This window comes from Ranitomeya imitator, chromosome 1 (assembly GCF_032444005.1).
Source record: "Ranitomeya imitator isolate aRanImi1 chromosome 1, aRanImi1.pri, whole genome shotgun sequence".
Classification (NCBI taxonomy): Eukaryota; Metazoa; Chordata; class Amphibia; order Anura; family Dendrobatidae; genus Ranitomeya; species Ranitomeya imitator.
In genome coordinates, this window is record NC_091282.1 from 456,740,585 (window position 1) to 456,764,375 (window position 23,791).

The 23,791-nt window shown below is 38.3% G+C and overlaps 1 long non-coding RNA gene across 1 annotated transcript in view; it reads right to left on the minus strand.

Moving 5' to 3' along the window:
* Positions 1 to 23,791, minus strand: part of LOC138676035 (uncharacterized) — a 2,127,350-nt gene that overhangs the window by 1,587,014 nt on the left and 516,545 nt on the right. Inside the window, exon 3 of the long non-coding RNA XR_011320737.1 lies at positions 15,295 to 15,317. This is a non-coding gene — a long non-coding RNA (uncharacterized lncRNA). The remainder of the gene's footprint in view (positions 1 to 15,294; positions 15,318 to 23,791) is intronic.

Here is a 23,791-nt window from a genome sequence, read left to right on the forward strand (position 1 = left end):
TCAACCAATAAAAGAAAAACTTTTATTTCTTATAGATGTTCTAAAGAAATGGAAGCTAAACAGGGTTTTTCTTTAAACTACTTAGATTAGCCTTAATAAGTGTGGACCATTGTCTTTTTGGAAAAAAAATGAAAAAATGGATAACTAATTTAATTCACTCCTTTGTTACAATGGTTATTGATTTATTGTTTTTAATGAAGTAATTTTAATTTTCTTAATTGATTGGTTAATATTCCCTTAGAAAATACAGTTTAAAATATATTACAAAATAACTCTCAACAAGAAGAAAAATCTTCATAGCAAATATTCTTAAATAGCCAATATGGACTAAACTGAAAAGAAAATGTCCTTGATTGTCTGAAACACAAATTTGTACTTAAGAATTAGTACAGCTATATTTGGTATATGCTGCACAAGCAATTTGAGATCTTGTTATATTTAACATTGGTCACGTCTTAATAAAAACAGTAACATTCACATTGCTTGATCAGCAGATCAGTTTAGTGTCTCAGTTTCTGCAGTATTGCTATTATTATCATAAGCATGTGCTAAATGTTAGTTCTAGGCTAATGGCACAGATACAGTACGGTATATTGTGCATGCTGTTTTCAAAGACTTGCCAACGGCTTACATAAACAAGATCTAATCTAGTTATACATATTAGTTTAGTTTTATCCAAATGCGGGACTGGCCAATAAACTAATATTGAATGATATAGAAGACAAGGATTGGGCAATGGAATTTTAACATGCCCCATCCTTTCCTTCCGACAGACCTTGGTAGAAACTCAAGCTGCATTTACACTGCAAGATTATGATGAATGCGTGTTGTCAAAAATGCTCATTTCACAATGATCTTGTGCGTAAGCAGGCTGTGAATCACCACATCAACAATCAAAACGTTCATTGAGTGAAAGGATCATTCTGTGGACATAGTTTACTTTTGTTCTGCCTGTTACTCAAATGAATGCCGATCAGGTAAAACGGTTGTGCCGCGTAAATGGACCCTTGCACCCATCTCCCTATTTAGAATACATGAGTGCCCAACATATCTGAGCAAGCATTTGTAAGGGGACGGGAGTAAGAAGAAATACAGTAGAGATTAGCTAACAGCAATCAGGAATGTAAGGTTTTGAACTAAAAATTTTTCTGGAAGTACAGTAGTTCTAACAATATCAAATGTATTTAAAAAATAATATTTCCTATATGGTCAGCTAAAATGGGTAATCTAAGACTATTTAATTTATTTAATTATTTCATTAATGCAATGTGCTGAAGTACTAACAGGAAGGTGGTTGCTACCTACATGCTTCAGTTGCCCATCTTTTATCCTTGACGGCATAAAGCAGTCACAGACCTCCTGCAGCTGCTTCCATAGATGTCACCTCAGTAGAACAATGGCTTCTCTTCCAATCTGTTGACAAGGTCTGATTGTTGACATTGATTGACATCCAGTTCCCTGCTACCTAATTGCATGAAGCCATCTGTCAATCAGCATGACATTGGAAGTAACGCCCCATCAACAGAGCAGCCCTGAAGAAGTGCTACTCTATTAACAAGGGGCAGCTGAATGACCTATAGGTGACTGCTCTCCTCTCAGCCAATGCCGGGTGTGACATTCACATACTTAGCAACTACCTGATTGTTAGTTTTTAGACCCAAAGGAAAGAAAAGTCCTGCATAACTATTTTAAATTTGAACTGAGGTTTGTCTAATAATAAGACAACTTTATCTGCAATGCATCCTTGTTCTGTATTTGGACAACTTAGAAGCATTATTTGCTTATTCTTAACGGATTGCATTATAGGCTTACAGTAATTTTTGCTTTTGAGTTTCATTACAAATTTTGCATCATTTGGCTTTTTATAAGATCTTTGTTTCCATGCACATAGGTGTCTACATAATGCGTTATCTGAAAATGTGTCAGTGAACTGGTCCTAAAGGGGAGTTTGTAACTCTTGTATCTGTCTTTTTCTGAGCCATCAATGTTTAGCCCTAATTTTATGTGGTTTGTGTTCATAAATCAGAACAGAGAAGTCAGGAAAAAAAAATGAGAAAAAAAGTTACAAACATCCCTCAGTGATGGATGCTCAGCTAACTCATTTTACAGCGAGGACAGTGCAAAGAACCAAAGAGCCTGTTAAAGTCAAACAGTGAAATATGTTTAACTTCGTTATACCAAGAAACAGAAAGATGATCGGCACAGAGCTTCACTATAGCTCAATTGGAGATTTGCTTAAACGATCTGTTTCAGAAGGACAGATGAGGTCTCCCTTACTGATTTGATATGCGAACAATTGAAAAAATCGAAACAGGAATTATCCTCCCGTATTAGTAAGGAAAATTTTAAAAACTTTGAGAAAAAATTGGAAAAAAAGCTAACTGTGATTCAAATGGAAACCAAAGAAAAGAAAAAAGAAAAATTCCTCCGGGATAAGAGGGACTTCGAAATGGGGCAGATTTTCTCATGGAATAGAAATGGTACTAAAAAACTGTTCAATAAAAATCGCTCCAGAAAATTCACCACAAAAAAATCGAAAATAGTGAAAGATGGCTGGATCACTGACTCTGATTCCAGTACAGCTGAGGACTTTAATGAAGAGTTACCATCTACCTCAAAGCCCACCCTGAATCCTATCATCCCTTTAGAAAGAAAAAAATCAGACGGGGAGGGAGATAAAAGCGCGGTAAAAAAACGCAAACAAGTTTCGTGGAGACGATGAATGAACAAAGCGCCACAAAGGACAACGAAGAAGCCCTACAAATTATAAATCTAACAAAAAAATCACTGACAATACATCAGGAGAAAGTACTGTCAAGAGGCTTGAACTTCTGCCTTCGAGAATCCTTCCACTTATGCGACTTCAAAGTGGACTTATTTAAAAGCATAAGAAAGTTACATTTATATAAATACTTTTGCAAAAACAGCTTCGAGAGAGCTTCTATGTCGGTCGCCACAGACAGTCCAGCAGAGATTAGTTCCCTAGGTTTATTGGCTTATTCTACCATGGATCCGAGGGACGTAGAAATGACACATTTATTAATAAATTTAAGTGGGAACGGTCAGGATTCAGATGAAAGAGCCCCAATACCGCCGACTAGTACAGAATTTGATCCATTCAAGGGAGGAGTTAGATCAAAATGGATGCCGCCAATCTCACCAGGGAATACAATAGATCTATTCCAAGACCTGGTAATCAAAGATATAGAGGCAATATTATATAAAAAACCACTAAAAAATTTAACAACACAGGAAGAAAAAGCCCTAAAAGAGATACAAATGTGGAATGATACCATCATTAGGAGGGCGGATAAAGGCGGTAATATCGTTCTATTAGAAAGATCTTATTATATAGAAGAAGCACTATCCCAACTAGATGACACAGAAACCTACATTAAATTAGACGGCAACCCCACAAATAGATTTAAAGAAAAATTGAGTAGCCTATTAAGAAAATATGTGGAAAAGGGGAGTTTAACAAGAGGGAGAGCGGAAAAATTAATGCCAAAGCTTCCTAAATTCGCACAGTGGTACAGCATCCCCAAAATTCACAAAAATGCAGAAAAAACGCCAGGACGCCCAATAATCTCGGGCAAAGAATCACTGACCGAACCTTTATCACAGTTTTTAGATTGGTTACTAAAACCTCTGCTGTTAAAAATTCCCTCTTTCGTAAAGGATTCAGGAGATTTTCTCCTGGTCCTTAAAGACTTCCAATGGCAACCTACATTTGCTCTGGCATCAATAGATATTGTAAACCTTTACACTAGAATCCCACAACAAAAAGGCTTGGAGGCAGTCCATCACATTCTAATGAATACAAATAAAGACGCCAATTTTATTTCTTTTGTGCTGGATAGTCTGGAGTTCGTTTTATCACACAATGCTTTCAAGTTCATGGAGAGATGGTATCTGCAAAAAGTTGGTACCGCGATGGGTTACTCCGGTGGCGTGCGTCTTCGCAAATCTGTTTCTAGCAGCTTTTGAGGAGAGGTACGTCACCGGACCCCAGAACCCATACCTTCGGCACATACGGCTTTTTTTAAGATTTGCCGACGATATTTTTATGGTGTGGGATGGCGAAGAAATTAAATTTAACGAATTTGTTACTTTCCTGAACAATAATAATAAAGAAAACATGAAATTTACTTCAGTATTCAATAAAAAAGAATTGGAATTCCTAGATGTAAAAATTGAAATTGTAAATGAAAATATAGTAACGAAAGTCCACAGAAAAAGCACAGCGACGAACAACATTTTACATTTTAAAAGTGACCACCCGAATCACACGAAGCGCAGTATTCCATATAGTCAAATGGTGAGAATACGTAAAATCAACAATAATGAAGAAAATTATAAAACTCAGGTAGAAGAATTAAAAACACGCCTTTCAAACAGAGGATATCCAACAGTTGTTCTCCAACAAGCAGAAATTAGAGCAGCCAAATTATCTCAAGTTCAGCTGTTAGAAAAGGGCAAAAAAAGAAAACACAATGGAAAAAGAAAAGATGCAAACGAATATCAAAATAAAAATCGCAGATTCACATTTACATTTAAACATAGCCCTTTAGATAGAGATATACAAACAGCAATACGAAAAAATTGGCATGTGCTGCAGAAAGACGTGGACTTTAGAAATCTCCCGGATACATGTCCTCTATTCTCATATAAAAGATCAATTAATATAGGAGACCTTGTTGTAAAAAATAAAGTATCACCACCAACAAATAATTGGTTAGCAAAAACCATACCGCAAGGTAACCACAGATGCGGCAATTGTAGCATATGCCATCTGCATAAAATTGAGAACCCCTTGCAAATAGGTATAATTGAGCATTTTGTGAAAGACTTCATAACCTGCAAGAGTACATTTCTGGTTTACGTAATTTTCTGTCCGTGTCAACGGTTTTACATAGGTAAGACTATTAGACCTCTCACAGTCCGAATACGAGAGCATTATAACTCCATTCGGACAGGAAAGGGACGCGTGCGTTTTGTAGAACATATGGCAGAGACACATAATAGTGATCCAGATCAATTGCGGTTTGCAGGTTTGGAAATAGTTAAATGTTCACAAAACGGCGGTAATAATGACCGCCTACTGCTGCAGCGTGAAGCGAAATGGATCCTACAAACAAACGCACAGGGCCCAGGGGGTCTTAATGACAAACTTGACATGGCGGTGTTCTTATAATACATTTGTAAATGTTCATTTTGTAATATACTTGTAAATGTTCATTCTGTAATAAGAGATCTCATTGTTTTTAACTTGCACAATTGTAATTAATAGAATCAGGTGAGTCAAAAAAAAAAAAACCCTTAAAAAGGAAATGACATCACCTGTTTTTAGCATGGACCCGTAGAAGCGCCGTAGCGCGAAACGGCCGTCTTCCGGTCTCTCCTCACTCCCGCTCCCTCACAGATCACTGCGTATGCCGGTTCATACTATGTATAGTATGTTTTGCTGAATAAAGAGCACACTTGGAAGAAGCGCAAGGGTGAGTGCTGCATCATTTTTCTTCTCATTATATGGTCTAATGAAATATGTTTAATGAATCCCAACTGCAATATTTTTTAGCCCAAAATATATGGGTTTAGCTGGAGATGACTCAAAATGATATATAAGACTTGGGTCTAGCAGACACATTGGTACTCTTTTACAACTGATCCGGAGAAATGTGAACTTCTAAATACCTGCCTGTCTACAGAAGGTCTTTTCTAATTATTAGGATCTTTGATTTGATCTTGCAAAGTACATTTTGATAAAGTTATAACATTGTTGGGACTTACTAATCACAAGAGGTGCACAGGATGTGGGCATGAAACAGGGAGCTGTTACGTGGCTGTTGGACCAGAATCCTGCAAATTGTTTAGCTCAAGTCTAAGGGTACCGTCACACATAGCGACGCTGCAGCGATACAGATGTGGCACCCCTAGGGGTATTTGCCACAAAAATAGTTACTGACAGTAAGTACAAATACTAAAATAGCAAGACTGCACTACCACCTCCGGCCAGAAGGGGGAGCTCCAGAGACTCCCCTTGATCCATTCTGGTCTGAGAGAAGAAATGGCAGTTGGGCCAAGGAGCTGATGGTGAGAGGTCATACAGTTGAATCTCTAACAGCCCTGTGACTGTTACCAGGCCTAAATCACCGGCCTGAGGAGAAGAGGGATAGAGAAAAAGGACATTGTGAGAACCGGGTAGCATTAATCACTACCCAGAACAGGCGCAAAGACGGATACCGGATCCGTGGCTGTATTCATTATATATAATACAGCAACCGGAAAAACGTGAGGTGATATCAGCTTCACTAGGGTCGGATGCAGCAACAGACACAGAGTTCAGCGGTACTCCCAGAGGGGGTAAACCGATAAAAGGACTCGGGTTGCCCGTCGAACCAGGACCCGGAGGGGACAGATTGGGCCGGCAGCCAGTTCACATACAGCAGCAGGGCCACACAGAAATTGCGCACAATAAGAGGCGAAGACCCCGGCAGGGTCAAAGTAACTCAGAGTTCCCATACAGACTCCGGTGACAGGACTGGTTGTAAATCCTTTTATGTTAAAGTAAACTGGTTAAACGTTTCAGTGCCTCAGTCTTTCATTTGGACAATAGCCATCTATCCAGGATCAGGATCGTCACCGCTGGGAGAACCTGCTGCTGATCAAGTAAGTGCCTGTCCCCTCATGATACCCCTTACACTGTGCATTGCCTGAGGCCACAGCACCGGGTCAAGCCACCCGTGACATCCCCCTCAAGAGACAGACTCCATTGGTCCGGTGCTGGGTATCCCGGTCTCCTGGGCGTCACACAGACAACGATCCGGATCGCTGCAGTGTCGCTGTTTGGTCGCTGGAGAGCTGTCACACAGACAGCTCTCCAGCGACCAACGATCCCGAGGTCCCCGGTAACCAGGGTAAACATCGGGTAACTAAGCGCAGGGCCGCACTTAGTAACCCGATGTTTACCCTGGTTACCATCCTAAAAAGTAAAAAAACAAACGCTACATACTTACCTTCCGCTGTCTGTCCTCGGCGCTCTGCTTCTCTGGTCTGGCTGTGAGCGCCGGGCAGCCAGAAAGCAGAGCGGTGACGTCACCGCTCTGCTTTCCGGCTGACCGACGCTCACAGCCAGAGCAGGAGGAGTGCAGAGCACAGCGCTGGAGGACAGACGGCTGTAGGTAAGTATGTAGTGTTTGTTTTTTTACTTTTAGGATGGTAACCAGGGTAAACATCGGGTTACTAAGCGCGGCCCTGCGCTTAGTTACCCGATGTTTACCCTAGTTACCAGTGAAGACATCGCTGAATTGGTGTCACACACGCCGATTCAGCGATGTCTACGGGGAGTCCAGCGACAAAATAAAGTTCTGGACTTTCTTCCCCGACCAGCGATCTCCCAGCAGGGGCCTGATCGCTGCTGCCTGTCACACTGGACGATATCGCTAGCGAGGACGCTGCAACGTCACGGATCGCTAGCGATATCGTCTAGTGTGACAGTACCTTTAGTTAAGTTAAAAAAAGATCGCACCTGAAAGTGCTCATATCTCTTAACAACAAACCTTTTCTTTTTAACTTTTAGAAACTGATTATAAATTAAGATTGGTGGTGCTGTTACAATCTTTGTTATCCACACCATTACTAACAATAACAGACCCCAGATCCCTGCTTTGGGCTTGAGAGCAAGAAAGGAATTAGCCACATAAATATGTGGAACTTAATAAATTATTAAATGTAAATATGATTTCACTAGAAAGATAGATAGATAGATATTAATCATTATTTATAGATCGATATAGATAGATCGGTAGATAGATTATGATTGTTAGATAAATAATAGATTATAGATACATTTGACAGGTAATAGATAGATAGATAGATAGATAGATAGATAGAGATAGATAATATACATACAGAAGATAGATAATAGCCAGATAGATAAACAGATGATAGATAATACATAGATAGATAGATAGATAGATAGATAGATAGATAGATAGATAGATAGATAGATATGGATGATAGGTAATATGCAGAGATAGATAGCAGATAGAATTGCATATAATATAATATAACAGATAGCTAGATATAATTACTTTTATGGATTTAAAGGGAACTTTTCATGACTTTTAGTGCTATAATCCTTCAGATATTGGGTTAATCTGCATGTTAATTGCACTTTAAAAATACATCAGTGCTGGGCTGGCTGTCAGTTAGTTTTGAGTCATGGTTACAGCCACCACGCACTATGTACTGAGCAGTGACTGAAGCTGCACCAGTCATGCCTCTATAACTGAAAGCCAGAGGCTTCCAGAAGGAATAAAGTTAAAGGGAACCAGTCATCTGTAAAAATTCTATTCCTGCAGATATGGGGTTCATCTACAATTTAATCATGTTGTGAACCTGCCTTTCATAGACAATTAGACTGCTGCTGCCGGGAAGAAATTAACTTTATTTCTCCCAGTAGCCTTCTGGTTTCAGTCGCTCTGTGTATAGAGTTTGGTGGCTGTGACCGCGCCCCCAGAGCTGGCTGGTAGCAGACCCTAATACTGAGTGACTGCCGGGAGCATGGCTGCAGTCATGCGGTGACTGAACCCATGCTGAACCCATGCCAATGCTGCCCGGTGATTGAAACCGTGCACTGTCCAGAGGAATGCATTTCATTTTCTCCAGGCATTGGGGTCTAAGTGTGGGTGCCAAGCCTTTTCACTATGCTATTAACCTGCAGATTAACCCCATATTTGTAGGTTAATGATATTTTTTCAGCTGACAGGTTGCCTTTAATTTCCTCCTGGTAGCTGGACTCTCAGTAACCTGCAGAGTAACCCCATATCTGAAGGTTAATAGCTAACACACTATTAGTAAATATTATAATTTCAAGAATTGTACTGTGTGAAGCAGAAGTGTTAGCGTTAATAATAAGTACTAAATTCACAAAAATAAACAAAAATCCAGCACTCGTGTCTGGTCACCACAGCGGCTCACCTCCTCTTTACATACAGGCATCTGCTTGAAATAAAAAAGTGGATACGTATATACTATATGCTTGAACTTTTCTGAAATCGTTAGAATCTAACTAGCGTATTAAGAAAGTCTAACAGCCTAAATGTTTTTCATAAACTTTGTTTCTCAAAATTTCACCAGACTGAGTGCTGGATTTTTTTTAATACATTATGGGTTGGAACCCTATCCGTGCACCGGGTTATCTTCAGGAGCGCCATTCTATATTGCAAGCAGCTATATTCACAATCACATAACACACTGCACATTTCCTAGGTCTTCATTGTGCTCCTGTATGTGAGTATACAGCTATTTAAATGTTGGCTATGCGATCTACCATGGCATGCAGGATGCATAAAATTATGGTACTCATCTAAATATTGAATTTATCTCTTTTGGATCACACAGTCATGACGCATATGCGCTCCACATCCCACTTACAATATGTGCTGTCAGTGCATGGCTCAGACATTACTGGATTTTGATGTTTCTAAATCACCTAAAGCTTTTATATGTCTCTGCATTCTAACTTCTATCGTGACATTTGACAAAATGCCTCTTTGATAAAGGATTTCGTAGGCTGTGATACTTTACAAAAGAGTTTGTAGGTCAATCAGCAATAAATGGAAACAGAGCAGGACCTTCCTCCACCCACACATATTTCTTTAACCTGTTTTTAAGATATGATATATCTTTTGAAATTCCTTGGTCTCAACACCAATAAGTATGTGGAATGTGAGAAATTAAAAGAAAACAAATAATTGTTAGGCAATCCCTGCATGCGTTGCGGTTGTTGAACTGCCGCGAGACATGTAGCCGCAACGACTCAAAAATAGTATTTGAGCATGCCGAAGACATTCGGTTAGCACACACGTTATGTGAGCACGCTCGCTCATCACTAGTTATAATCATCACTTCATACAGTGTGTATAAAAGCTTAAACACCCACCAAAGGTAACCAAGCAAAGAACATAGGGCTTCATAGACCCTTAACTGTATTTTTACTGTTGAAATTCCAAGCACTGTACCATAAAAATTACCTAGACTGCTGCCACTCTCATTATTACCCAGTAAATGCGGATTTTAATACGCCATTCTGTATTCCTTTATGACATTTATAGCCGTGCATTGCTACTCTGATCCACAAATAGGCAAATCTTTTCCTTTATATTGCACCAGAAGCAAGGTAAAGAGCATTAATCTTATTTTTGCCTTCCTTTCAATAAAAAAAATAATGTTATACATTATATTTAGGGGAATATAACTATGGATTAAGTTATATATATATATTGTTAAATGTGCCAGGATATATTGCAGAAATTGCTCAGGGTAGTAATGGCTTTGCAAAGTGACTTTTCAGCAAAATGTAACATGAAAACACTAAAGCCTTTTTGTCAAGCTGACTTACCTTGAAATAAAAAATATGTTACAAGCAGGATTTGAGTTATCAAGTAACAGAGATTTATCGCCTCTTCTAAAAAATGTAATGTGCAAAGATCTTCTTATTGATTAAAATGACAAGGCGGTCATTTCTTGGATATGCTTCCTTCAAACTGTGAAGCTTATAAGTAAGGGTACTGTACCATGAGGGCAGACCATGTGGCTACTATGAGGCCCCTAGAGATAAGTGGCCTATTTTTGGTTAACATTGTCTCCATGGTAGTAAGTGATACAAGCAAAGTGGAAAATGTACTCGAGTAATGAAAATGGGGTTGGAACATAAGGTCCTCTTGTCATGGTTAGGGGTGTTGTGTTGGCAGGTAATGTGTAAAACAGAACATACGAGAGGTCCCACTTTTACTTTTTGTACGGAGCCACAGCCATAAATGTACATTAATGCTAACTAGTGATGAGCGAGTCTGTCAAAATGTATAAAATCACTCAACTTTGGCCAGCAAATTCGATTTGCGCTGAACAGACCTGAGTATAATAAAGCTAGTGTTCCAAAAATTTTTTTAAAAAAATATATATATATACTTATCTTGCTGCTTACCTGTTCCACCGATATAACTCACTGTCCTGTTTCTTACTGTAGCTCCATAGTCTGCTTTTCTCCAAGTGTGGTGATGGATGTCCTCTTCTGGGTAGTCAGACTTTACTGGTGTTTCCATTGCTGAAAGGCCTTAGCCACACCTCATAAGGTTATGTACACGCAACACACGACACGCGACAGTCTATACATTGGGCAACACGTCATCACGTTCTGAAGCTATGACGTTGCATTGTCAGAACATATCATTAATGGGAATCTGTCAGCAAGTTTTTGCTATGTAATCTCACAATAACATGATGTAGGGGTTAAAAAACTGAGGTCAGCTATGTGCCACTTGTGAGGCTATGTGCTATTGTTTACTTACAATGAAGGTTCTATCACTAGGACATTATTATTGCCAGATCTGGTGCTCACAAGACTGCTAGTCTGACTACGCCCCCTCTATTGATACAGATCATTGTCAATATACAATGTACACAGAATGCTGTGGTGTAGGCAGCTTTAGCTTTCTGAGCTCTGCTGAATTGCTATGTCTAAGAACTCTGGGTCATAATGGCTGCACCCAGTATATTAATTGATACATCGTTGAAATCAGGGTCTCTTTTTCTACATCATACTGCTCTGAAACGAGGTAGCAAACGTTTTGTGACAGTTTACCTTTAAGGTCAATTCAGCAATGGAGTGTCTGTGAAGATTGAAAACCAGGAGAAGGACATCAGGAAAAAAGGAGTCACTAGAGCCACAAGTAGTATTTAGGTAGCCGAGCAGAGCTGCAGCGGTGGAAAATGTGTCTTTCAGTGATTTGACTACAGGCTTTTTTTAATACCTTTCCCTATCCATAAGAATCCATCAAAATGAAGGCCAGCTGAAAGCTATTGTGCTTAAGTAGCTCTAATCGAATAGTTAAAATAAACTAAAATTCTGGCCAACCCATTTTTTTTTACAAAATTTGAGGTTAATTTAATTTGCCTCAAACTGATTTAATCCTCATCATGTTAAATATTCAAAATTTGAGCTAAAAAAATCTTTAAAACCAATCAAACCTCTGACCCTTGTCTGGATTATAATAATTGGTTATTGCATAGTATTGTTTAAATAGTTTTCTGATTTCAGAAACTCCAGTCTCGAGGCGCAGTTTTCTTTTACACAACAATTTGCGCTGTTGATACCCTCCCCATGACCAGTGATGAGTCTCTGCTGCTGCTTGCCGTATCTACATATATAAATATGCCTTTACTTTCTAATGGATTCTCGCGCTGAATGACAATATCCCGCTCATTACTGAATACAAGCCAACATCTCTTCTTATTCATAATCAAAGTTTTCTTTATTGTATCATTATTTATAATGCAAATTAAGCTGTAAATATAATGCATATTATTTTAAGAGTGTACACATATCATTGCAGATAGATGTACACACTCATCTATTGTTTGACTCGCTCTTCTATTAACTGTGCTATTGGTAAAACAAATTGGATTTCATTGGAGCCTTTTGAATTAACAATACAGTTCATCCTGCTTAGATAAATTGTTGTTACCCATAATATATCTGGAAATGTGCTTTCCACTTAGCTGTACTGTAAAATAAAACATTTCAATTTTTGATACCATCATGTGGCTAATGACCTAGACTGAGTAAACTTTAGGTATGGTTCCTTAAAGGAAAATAGTTTGCTATGAACATACTAGTATTTATTACAGGGCTTGTAAAATCACAAGTAGGCCAGCATGCCATTCCGAGGAGAAGAAAGTTCCGGTTGAAATAACTATAAACGGTTCTCGGATGGCCGGGACGGCATCAAGCAGCTTTGATAAAACTGCCTGGCATCAAGCGGTTTTGTTTATCAAAAGATTTTGATAAACATTAGAAGAAAAAGCACAGGGTTTTCCGACCCAAAAGATACAAGGCTTTTAAATATGGAATACTTGGCCAACCCACTGTGTGGTATTAGCCATATGAATGCATGGGCCAAATAAAAACATTCAATGTAATAATCTGCGGCCAATTACCTAACCATTCACAGTTTTAATAAAGATATAATAAATTGAACATTTTAGGCAGTAACCTTCCGACAAGCACATCTTTTTCTTCTAGTTTGTATAAACCTGGTTTGAATTAAACATTGAGGGTTTTAATATGTAGGGCCTCTGTAACCAACTTGTTCAACAATGGGCCGAAATATAACAATTTCTCCTTTGTAGAGGTGATCCTCTAGTGAACTCGTTATAGGCTTCAAGGGGTTTTCCCGTGATCAAAGTTAATATTTTAGTTAATAGATCTTTGAATAATAATAATAATACATAATCGGATGTGTTTAATAAAAATGTTCCCGTGCTGAGAATATCTTATAAATGTGCCCCTGCTGTGTGCTGTGTAATGGTCGTGTCTGACCGTACAGGAACATGGTCTGATCATACCACAGCTCCTGGGCAGGGGAGGAGGCAAAAGAGAGGATAGACAGAACAGTGCGGAATTTCAGCTGATTCTTTCTTTGAGGTGAAACATTGCTTATATACAGGCAGTGAAATGTTTTACCTCACAGAAAGAGCTGTGATCCCGAGCTGTAATGTCTGAATACTCTTCTTTTTCATGGTCATAAGATGCGGTATGATCAGACCATGTTCTTGTACGCTCAGACACAGCCATTACACAGTACACAGCAGGGGCACATTTATAAGATTATCTCAGCACATGAAAAATATTTTAACCACATCTAATTATGGAAATTATTATTATTCCAAAATCTGTTAAATAAAATGTACATTTCTCATGGTAAACTGCTTTAAGGTCAGTGATTAAATCAACTCTATCTAAAGGGGAATGCTGGCATCTTCGATAATATTAAAACACAACAATACTAGTCACAATGATTGCTATAATTATTTTTAAGACAATTTGGCAAAAAAAGACATTTTTTATTAAAGTAAATGTCACATTTTCTACAATCAGCATAACATAAAAAACTGCTGCTAACAGTATGTAAAGCATGCCCATAGTTTCTGAAGATTTTTCGGAATCAGCTAATATTTTACGGGGAATAATACTATTTTTGATCCTTACATGCTTTCTATACAGCTTTTCCCTGTACAGCCTCTACTGTGAATATTCAGTTGTGTCTGAGCCGTTGGGTGGAACTAGCTGCTATGTTATCTCGCATACTCTGTACAAGCAGCAGAAGGATTCCTGCTTTTCTTTCTCTACGTAACCCACAGACAGGAGCAGCAGCTTGGAGGATATCATACTGCAGCACTGAGCAGTGTAGATGTGATTCTATCACTGAGGTTAAACACTCACTAGAAAGCTGTAGTACATCTGTTTGCGTCTGTGCTAGTTGTAACCCTAAACCTTAATGTGCTGGCGGTCCATCTGTTTTTGACCAAGGCTGATTTGCGCCATTTTTCACAGTGAACAACAGGCATAAGAGGAAGGGTGAGGAGAAAAAAATGGTTCACAATTGGAGGAATAAGCAGATATATTGCAAAGTTTCTTAAAATCGCTTGTATTGTTGAGATAAACTTTCTTTAATTGAAAGTGACCTTTTAAGAAACACAATGTTTTTAATTAACATTTGCAGAGCCAATCTTCTTTGACAAGACAAAAATGGCATCACATGAGGACGGGTTATACAGAAGCTGGCAAAGATCCATGCAAGGGCACCATTCCCTGCCGTGCCAGGGGAGTTAGGTCATACTAACCTTGCAAAGAGTAATTTTTTAGGAGTTTCAAGTCCACAACAATTCATCAACCAGACGACGACATAGATTGGCATGTAGCAAATTCAAATTCTGTTGTACTGATCAATTTCTGAGTGGGTTCCTCACTGATTTTCTTTTATAGCATGTGGATGAGATTTGGTAAAGTCACATCCAATTGACTGCTACTTAAATATACTTTGGATTTTCTGCCTGGAAAATATAATCTAAATACCCCAAATGGATCTTATCAGTCTCACATAACCTACACACATAGCAAAGCTAGGCAGCTATATCTTGTAGATGGCTGGTTCTAAAACTATGGTTATCATTGCTAAGAAACAATAAAGTCTTTAAAAAGAAAAGACAATCGATCATACCACACACATTTGAAATATACAACTATATTTCTTAATTTCTTATAGCTGATGTTATGTGAAGAGTATTTTAAATTTGTGCTCCCCTCTAATTCTAAATGTTTAAAAATCTTTAGTTTTGATATTATTTACGAGCATAATCAGATACCGCATAAGTAAGATATCACAAAAATCATCCAAATAGGACAAGAAATAATAAATTAAAATACATATAAATGCCATGTGGTCTTACCTTAATTTCAAATGTTTTTTCATCTGCAAAAGAGACAAAAAGAATTTTCATAAATCATTTTCATCTTCAAGTATCATAGTAAATCCAGCTAAACTTAGATTTTTAGAACATACAGTACTAACTGTTCATCTGAATGTTAAAGTACAGGTGCATCATTGTCAAACTACAAAAAGCGATTTCACAGAAATGCATTGCAATCAAGTTCTCAGATGGACTTTATACCCAATGGAATAAAGTGATTGTCAAATTTAGAATGGTACACTTCCTACAATAACAAAATCCATTAATGTTGGATACATCTCCAAATTCTTGATAGAATTCATATATTGTAGATAGAAAGAGCTTATAGCATTTATAGTCAACAGTTGACTGCAATCATGCATTCTTCTCCACTCTAGAGATCAGTAGGATATTTTTTGATTTGCTTTCACCGAAAGGTATCAACAATGTACAAAAACCTTTTTTAAAAAAAAATCATAATTCTTTAAGAAAATGTTCAAAATGGAAAAAATAAAAAATGCCAAAATTAAGTTTTTTTTGGTCGCTGCGACATTGCATTAAAATGCAATAACGGGTGATCTAAACCAAAATGGTATCATTAAAAACATCAGCTTGGCATGTGAAAAATAAGCCCTCACCCAACCCCAGATCAAGAAAACTGGAGACGCGACGAGTATCGGAAAATGGCACAATTTTTTTTATTTTTATTTTTTAGCAAAGTTTTAAATTCTTTTTTACCACTTAGGTAAAATAAAACCAAGACATGTTTGGTGTATATTAACTCAAAATGACCTAGAGAATCAAATTGACAGGTTAGTTTTATCATTTAGTGAACATTGCAAAAAAGCCAAACAAAAAACAAGTGTGGGATTGCACTTTTTTTGCAATTTCACCGCACTTGGAATTTTTTTTCCCGTTTCCTAGTAACCAATATGCTAAAACTAATTATATAATTCAAAAGTACAACTTGTGCTGCAAAAAATAAGCCATTACATGGCCACATTGATGGAAAAATAAAAAAGTTATGGCTTTTGGAAGGAGGGTGAGCGAAACGAACGCAAAACAGAAGAAAGCTGGGATCATAAAGGGGTTAATTAGCCTCCTCGGGTTATGGATTGTTCACTAACATCGTTAGGAGAGGCCAGGTGATGCAATATTACAAGCTTTAGAAAAACATAGCCTCCTCTAACTTTGCGCCAAAAAACATTAGCCGTGAGTTCTTCAAAACAACTGCCTAGCACTCTGACAATGAAAATGGTGGTGGCTGTTATGAAAGGCAATTCAGAATCACAATGGACATGGAGGTCAGAGCACATACAGTGAACTGACAATAACCCAAAATAATAGAACGAGCTCTGAGACGTGAGAACTCTGCAGACCGCAATCCCTAAGCCTATCAAACCACACTAAAGGTAGCCGTGGAGCGCTCCTGACCAGAACCTAGGCGCCTCGTCACAGCCTGAGAAACTAGCTAATCCTGAAGATAGAAAAATAAGCCTACCTTGCCTCAGAGAAATTTCCCAAAGGAAAAGGCAGCCCCCCACATATAATGACTGTGAGTAAGATGAAAACACAAACATAGAGATGAAACAGATTTAGCAAAGTGAGGCCCGACTAGCTGAACAGAACGAGGATAGGGAAGATAACTTTGCGGTCAGCACAAAAACCTATAAAAAACCACGCAGAGGGGACAAAAAGACCCTCCGCACCGACTAACGGTACGGAGGTGGTCCCTCTGCGTCTCATAGTTTCCAGCAGGCGAGAAAAACCAATAAAGCAAGCTGGACAGAAAAAATAGCAACAAAATAACATAAGCAAAACTTAGCTTTGCAGAGCAGCAGGCCACAGGAATGATCCAGGTAAAAAACAAGTCCCACTGAAACATTGACAGGAAGCATAGATCAAAGCATCAGGTGGAGTTAAGTAGAGAAGAAGCTAACGAGCTCACCAGATCACCTGAGGGAGGAAACTCAGAAGCTGCAGTACCACTTTCCTCCACAAACGGAAGATCCCAGAGAGAATCAGCCGAAGTACCACTTGTGACCACAGGAGTGAACTCTGCCACAGAATTCACAACAGGTGGCCCACAAAGCAAGAGAAGGCTATGAGAAGATAGCCCAGCTTTTTCAAGTTGCCCTTTCCTAAGTTTAAAATATAAGTAAGAAATGACAGTAAACAGGAACAGTGGAGGTCAAGATAAGGTGTGAAAGACCAAGCAAAATTTCTGTGAAAACTGCTCATAGGATTGCTAGAGAGGCAAATCAGAATTCCTGCTTGATTGCAAAAGACTTTCTGAAAGATTTATCAGACTCTGGAGTTGTGGTACATTGTTCTACTGTTCAGAGACACCTAAGCAAATATGGCATCCATGAAACATAAAACCTCTCCACCTTCATCACCAAAAAATTCAGTGTCATAAGTATGCAAAGAACATATAAATAAAACTGATGCATATTGGAAACCGATGAGGTTAAAATAGAACTATTTGGCCACAATGATCCAAAGTATGTTTGGAGAAAAAGTGACACAGAATTTCAGGAAAAGAACATCTTGACAACTATTAAGCATGGGGGTGGATTAATCATGCTTTGGGGCTGTGTTAAAGCCTATGGCACTGGGAGAATTTCATGGGTAGAGGAAAGAATGGATTCAATGAAATGCCAGCAAATTCTTGATGCAGATATAACACTATCTGTAAAAAAGCTAAAGTTAAAAAAAGAGTATGGCTTCTACAAATGGAAAATGATCCTAAACACACATCAAAATCCACAATAGACTACCGCCAAAGGCACAAGCTGAAGGTTTTACAATGCCCCTCACAGTTCCCTGATCTGTACATCATTGAAAATCTGTGACTAGACCTCAAAATATCAGTGCATGCAAGATGGCTTAGGAATCTCACAGAAGTGGAAGAATTTTACAAGGAAGAATTGATGAAAATCCTTCAAACAAGAATTGAAAGACTTGACTGGCTACAAAAAGTGTTTACAAGATATTATACTTTTAAAAGGGGATTCGACTAGGAACTAACCATGCAGGGTACCCAAACTTTTCCAATGGCCCATTTTCCTTTTTGTAATTTTTAAAATGTAAAAGATAAATATAAATGTATATATATATATATATATATATATATATATATATTGCCTAAAATGCTATGTAAAGAGATAATTTCTTCTTGCTTAACTGCTTACAATAACAGTAATTTTGAACAAGGGGCCCAAACTTTTACATTCACTTTCACATTCACACCTTACATTTACGGTTTCTCTAATATTCATTTGGGAAACAAAATAACATTATTTGTTGTGAATGAAGACAAAAAAAATTGCTAATGATGAACTGTGGGATCAGGCATTATTACATTATGGAAAACCGTAGGGGGTGAATTATTAAAGCTTTTTTGCCAGATTTGTAGGGATGTCATTCATTATGTGTGCCTCATCTGATTCATTAAGAGGTTTTAGCATCTTAATTGCTGCAGTTAATGGGTTTAGTGATATAAATCCCACAAGTTTCCCTTAATCATGTTAAATCCTATGAGGGGTTAACAGACAATTTGATTAAAGTGCTTGTTTTTTGTGGATAACCATAGAGTTGGTGAGAGGTTGTCCACCTTATCTCCACCCCAGGGTGTGGTCTGGGGCTTAAATAGCTGGCCTCCACAGGAAGTCATTGTTCACTGTCTGGAGAGGAAAACTCCAGAGAAGTTTTTGTAAATTGCTAATTTCTGAATGGTGGGTCTTGCTAAGCCTGAGTGGGTTCATTAGAAGTAAAAAAAAAAAGGGTCTATCTTCCATCTATGCATAACAAATGCACATGTACTTTTAATTGCATCATAAACATTGTTTTTATGATGTTTTCCTTTTTTAATCCACGTATAGTACGACCAAGAGGTAAGTGATTGACTTCCAAGTCAGATCTAAGTGCTGTTCTCCTCTGTTTATTTTTGTCTCAGAACCTGTACCCATTATAGGTTCCTATGGTATTATCATGTGCAAGACTGTTCTAGGATGTCACTGCTAGACAACATATTAGGTGTGTTAGGTGTCGAGTTCCCGTCTCTGCATAGGGGGAATCTCGAACCACCTCTGCTTCAGCCTCCCATTCTTCTCCAGCCGCAGTTGAGCCTGCTCAGCGGAGATGTCGGTCCCAGCGTCTGGCTCAGGCTGATACTGGGTGACTGGTTACTACAGTTCTTTCAGGCTCTGCCTTCGTAGCCAGTACTGGTCAGTGGCGAGCAGACGTCTCTGGGACTAAGTCTTGCTTTTCCCCTTTTAAGCTAGCCCAGGGTAAGAACTCTCATTGGAGGTCGGGGGTCACATGCTCAGATACTGACGCAGCTCCCATTGGTCCTCTAGGAAGGTCCTGAAGTTGCTCAGGTTCTGTAGCAGCTCCCATTGGTCCTCTAGGAAGGTCCTGAAGTTGCTGCAGCTATAAAAGGTTCATATGGCCACCCGGCCATGCGCTAGTATAAAAGCAATATCTATGAGCTCAGCGCCAGTGTGGTCATTTCTGGATGCGGTTAGGGTTTGTCTGAAATAAACCCCTAGAACACCGGCACCTCTGGTGAGGAGTTTGTATGAGTGTGTTCAGTGCCTTGGCTGAAATAAGCTGCTAGAATACCGGCACCTCCGGTAAGGAGTTGTTTGTCTGTTTTCTCTGACTGCATGACCACAGTTTGCTCTGGTTGGTAGCTGTGTATCTCTGTGAGGTTAACAGGGCACAGCATCTTGTTCCTAGCGACTCTATGGAGTTAACAGACTTCGCTTATACCACCATATAGTGCCATTTGCCTGCAACAGGTTCCGCTCCGGCACGGTGGACCCCGGGTTGTGAACGCACCTAATAATACATATATATATATACTCGGTGCGTTCCGCCAACCCTAACAAGGTGGATATCTTTGCCTCGTAGCAAAGTTTCTGGTGAGGTATTAATAATCCAGCTTTCAATAGAACATGCCCATTTTATGTAGATTCATAAAGAATACAACAAAAAAAGGCCTAGACACATTTTGGAATAAAACCAGAGCTATGTGATAGGGCCTTAAAGGCCACCTGGCAGCTGATTCATTATGCCCTAAAGCACGGCAGCATAATCAAGAGTCTTGCAGCATTATCGCTACCACGTATGTTTTACTCTTAAATTCTGCAGTGTTTCAAAGAAAGCATACTTTTGAGGATTATGCATCTCCTATGACAAGTCTAAGGCGGGTCTTTGGTGGCTTCCCCTCACTTGCTCCCCTAGATTAACAGGTCTCTCGCTATACACATAGAGAGTGCTTCAGAGTAAAATGCATAAAGCTAAAGTAATGCAGCTGGTATCTGATTATTGCTGCCTGTGGTTCAGGAAGCATTTACCAGCTGACAGGTTCCCTTTAAAGATCTAAATCAATAAGATATTACAGCTTGACATGAGTACATATAGAGGTTATAAGGTCTGTTAATATGGTTGTGTGCATCAGTGGAATCTCGTTAATTGGACTATAGTTAACTTACTATAGATGAAACAATTAATTAATCTCGGAACTGTTGTTGCACCAAACATTATTGATCCGAAACATCTACACTTGTCACTCACTGAAATTTACAGATACTGTTAAACTGTAATTATGTTACAACTTGAAGAATATCATGGATTGATTATTTACAGATTTGTATCTGACTAATGACAATGTACTAATAATAATGATGGATATAAACAATAATGTGCAAAAAACCTTCTCAGCCATTCAACGATGCACTGGAGAACTTTTTTGAAAAGCTTATGAAAAGTAGTTTTCATGTTAGATTATATATATGCTTATTCAGTTTGTCCGCACTGACCTCAATTGCAGTTTGAAACTATATAAGAGTTTATGTAGCTGGATATAAAATGAGCTCATAGTGTTCACTCGGATCCCAGTGGAGTTGCATTCTCTCCACCATTCCCACAGAAAACAGAGATGATTTATGGCTGTAAACATTTTCTTTCTATTAAAAATCTTTTTAAGATATGTCCTGATGAAGCACTTTTCCCTTACCATAATGGACATAATACAGGTATTGCTGAATACAACATTGCAGGTCAGTTTTGTTTTGTCTATAAATTTTACCTGTAACGATTGATTTATACAATTATTGTTTGAGAATGTTTTGTCTAGGGAATAAATTAGCCATGTTTATTTATGATTTGTGCAAAACGCTCTGCACTATTTTCCTATTTTGTTGGAGTCTTTCTTTCTTTCTTTCTATCTTTCTTTCTTTCTTTCTTTCTTTCAGTAATCATTTTGTTCCAATTTGTCCAAGAAATTGAAACCACATAAAAGTTTTTCGATGTGAATCAAACAATCCTTATGATTTGCAGTATTGTCAGACTAAGTCATCAGAACAGATGAATAGTCCAGCACTCAGAAAAAATATTTGTTAAAACAATGGCACTTTATGAATCCATATTAAAAGAAAATAAATTCCACAAATATAAAAACACGACATCTTGGGAAAAATAGCAATATTTATGTGTTTTCAACAAGTAAACGAGAACCATTCTCATTCTTGGACCATACAATTACATATGCTGTGTTGACTTAGGCTTATCGCACTCCAAAGTGTTGTTTTTGTCCTTGCACCACTTTTTATAATTTTTATATGAAGTCATGTATGAGGTGAGCTGAAACATTTTTTTTCACTTTTTTAGTGAAGCATTTTCAAATTTCTGAGTAAAACAAACATAGGGTGAAAAAAATGCACAGCACGCTACTCTCCTTTCCCTCTGCCACAGCCTTCCTTTCAGTCATCCATATAATTTGATATGGCTTCTTTTCTTTTGCACTGCATGCCTTAAATCTTCTTTGACACTTCCAGCATCTTCCCCCTACACTGGGGCTTCCAGGACTGAGTAGGTCACCAGCGTCAAAACGTATGTTTTGACATCAAACCATTATAACATTTGCATCCAGAAGCACAGACAAAACCTTGGGCAACACATGTCTAAATGAGGATTACCTTAAGATTAGTTGGTGCTTCAGACAAAGCAAGTGAAGATGTTGTGAGTCACAACATGTTTCAGGATGTCAGAGGCCTACTCAGTGGCTAATGCCCCTGTACAGTGTAAAGAACTGAAAAAGACAGCGCATGCAGTGCTGAAAAAAAATTGAGGATGTTGGGCAGAGGGCTGACTGATGGAAGCAGAGGATGGGGTTCAGATGTTACTTTTTGCAATAAAGAGAGTGGTACTCGCTAATCCAAGTTTTATGAGCTTTCCTTTATTTTTCCTACAGTAAATAGCAGGAGAGGGATAGTAGTGTGGATAGGTGATGGCTGTGCACTTATGGGCCTCACTAACAACATGGGACCATCATCTCTCCACATCGCTCCACCATATGTACTGCTGTTTATTCGATTGCTATAATGGAAATAAAGAATCGTTCAGGAAACTTAAACTGGTGAGTGCAGCTGCCTTTATCTTCTTTTATGGTATTATTTATATACAGCGGGGAAAATAAGTTTTTGATATACTGCCAATTTTGCAAGTTTTCACATTTACAAAGAATGAAGATGTCCGTGATTTTTACCATAGGTACACTTCAACTGTGAGAGAAAGAATCTAAAAATAAAAACCCATGTGTCAAATACTTATTTTTCCCACTGTATACTGCCTTCAGATTTTCGTGAAAAAGCTGAACAACCCCTTTAAAGCAAAATGTCTGATTTGAATCTACAAACATCTACATATTTATAGCACTGGTCTTCTCTTATGCGTTAAGTGATCTTCATTAGTCCACTGGGCTCTGGCACCACCACATCCTCGGCACACTATGCAGGTACAGCCCAATTTACTAACCAGACTAACTAGTCTGATTGTTCACACAATATCATATATCATTAAATATGTAAAAATCATACAATGTGATTTTCTGTTGTTTTTTTTAAGATTCTGTTTCTCACAGTTGTAGTGTACCTACGGTAAAAAATTACAGACTTTTCCAGTCTTTGCAGGTGGGAAAACTTGCAAAATTGGCAGCATATCAAATACTTATTTTCCCCACTGTATGTATCTATTAAAGTTGAGCACCAGCTGAGCAGAGTTTTGCTTTACACTCCAACGTAGAAAAAAGTCATAGCCTACCTACCATTACTTAAAATAAAGGCAAACATTTCTACTGTTAGGTGGCTATACCTGTTTTTCAGAAAAAAAAATCTAAACACTGCAGGTTATGTAAATTGAAATATAATTTAAAAAAATGTTGCATCTGGGGAACGTATGTCTCAAGAGTCTCGGCAAATTTATATTTCAGCACTGCAAGACTTTTAAGTGTTCATCTCCACCTAAGTAGACAATTTAGCAAATGAACTGTAATTGGGTACTTAAAATGCTAGCCATCAACATTAAATTATTGTTAAGCTAACCCATCCGCTTTGGTGGGACTGGATGACTACTACACCTGTATCACTACATTTGACTTTTCAGAAATCAGAGCACACATCACTGATATTAATTTTCCCACTTGCTAAAA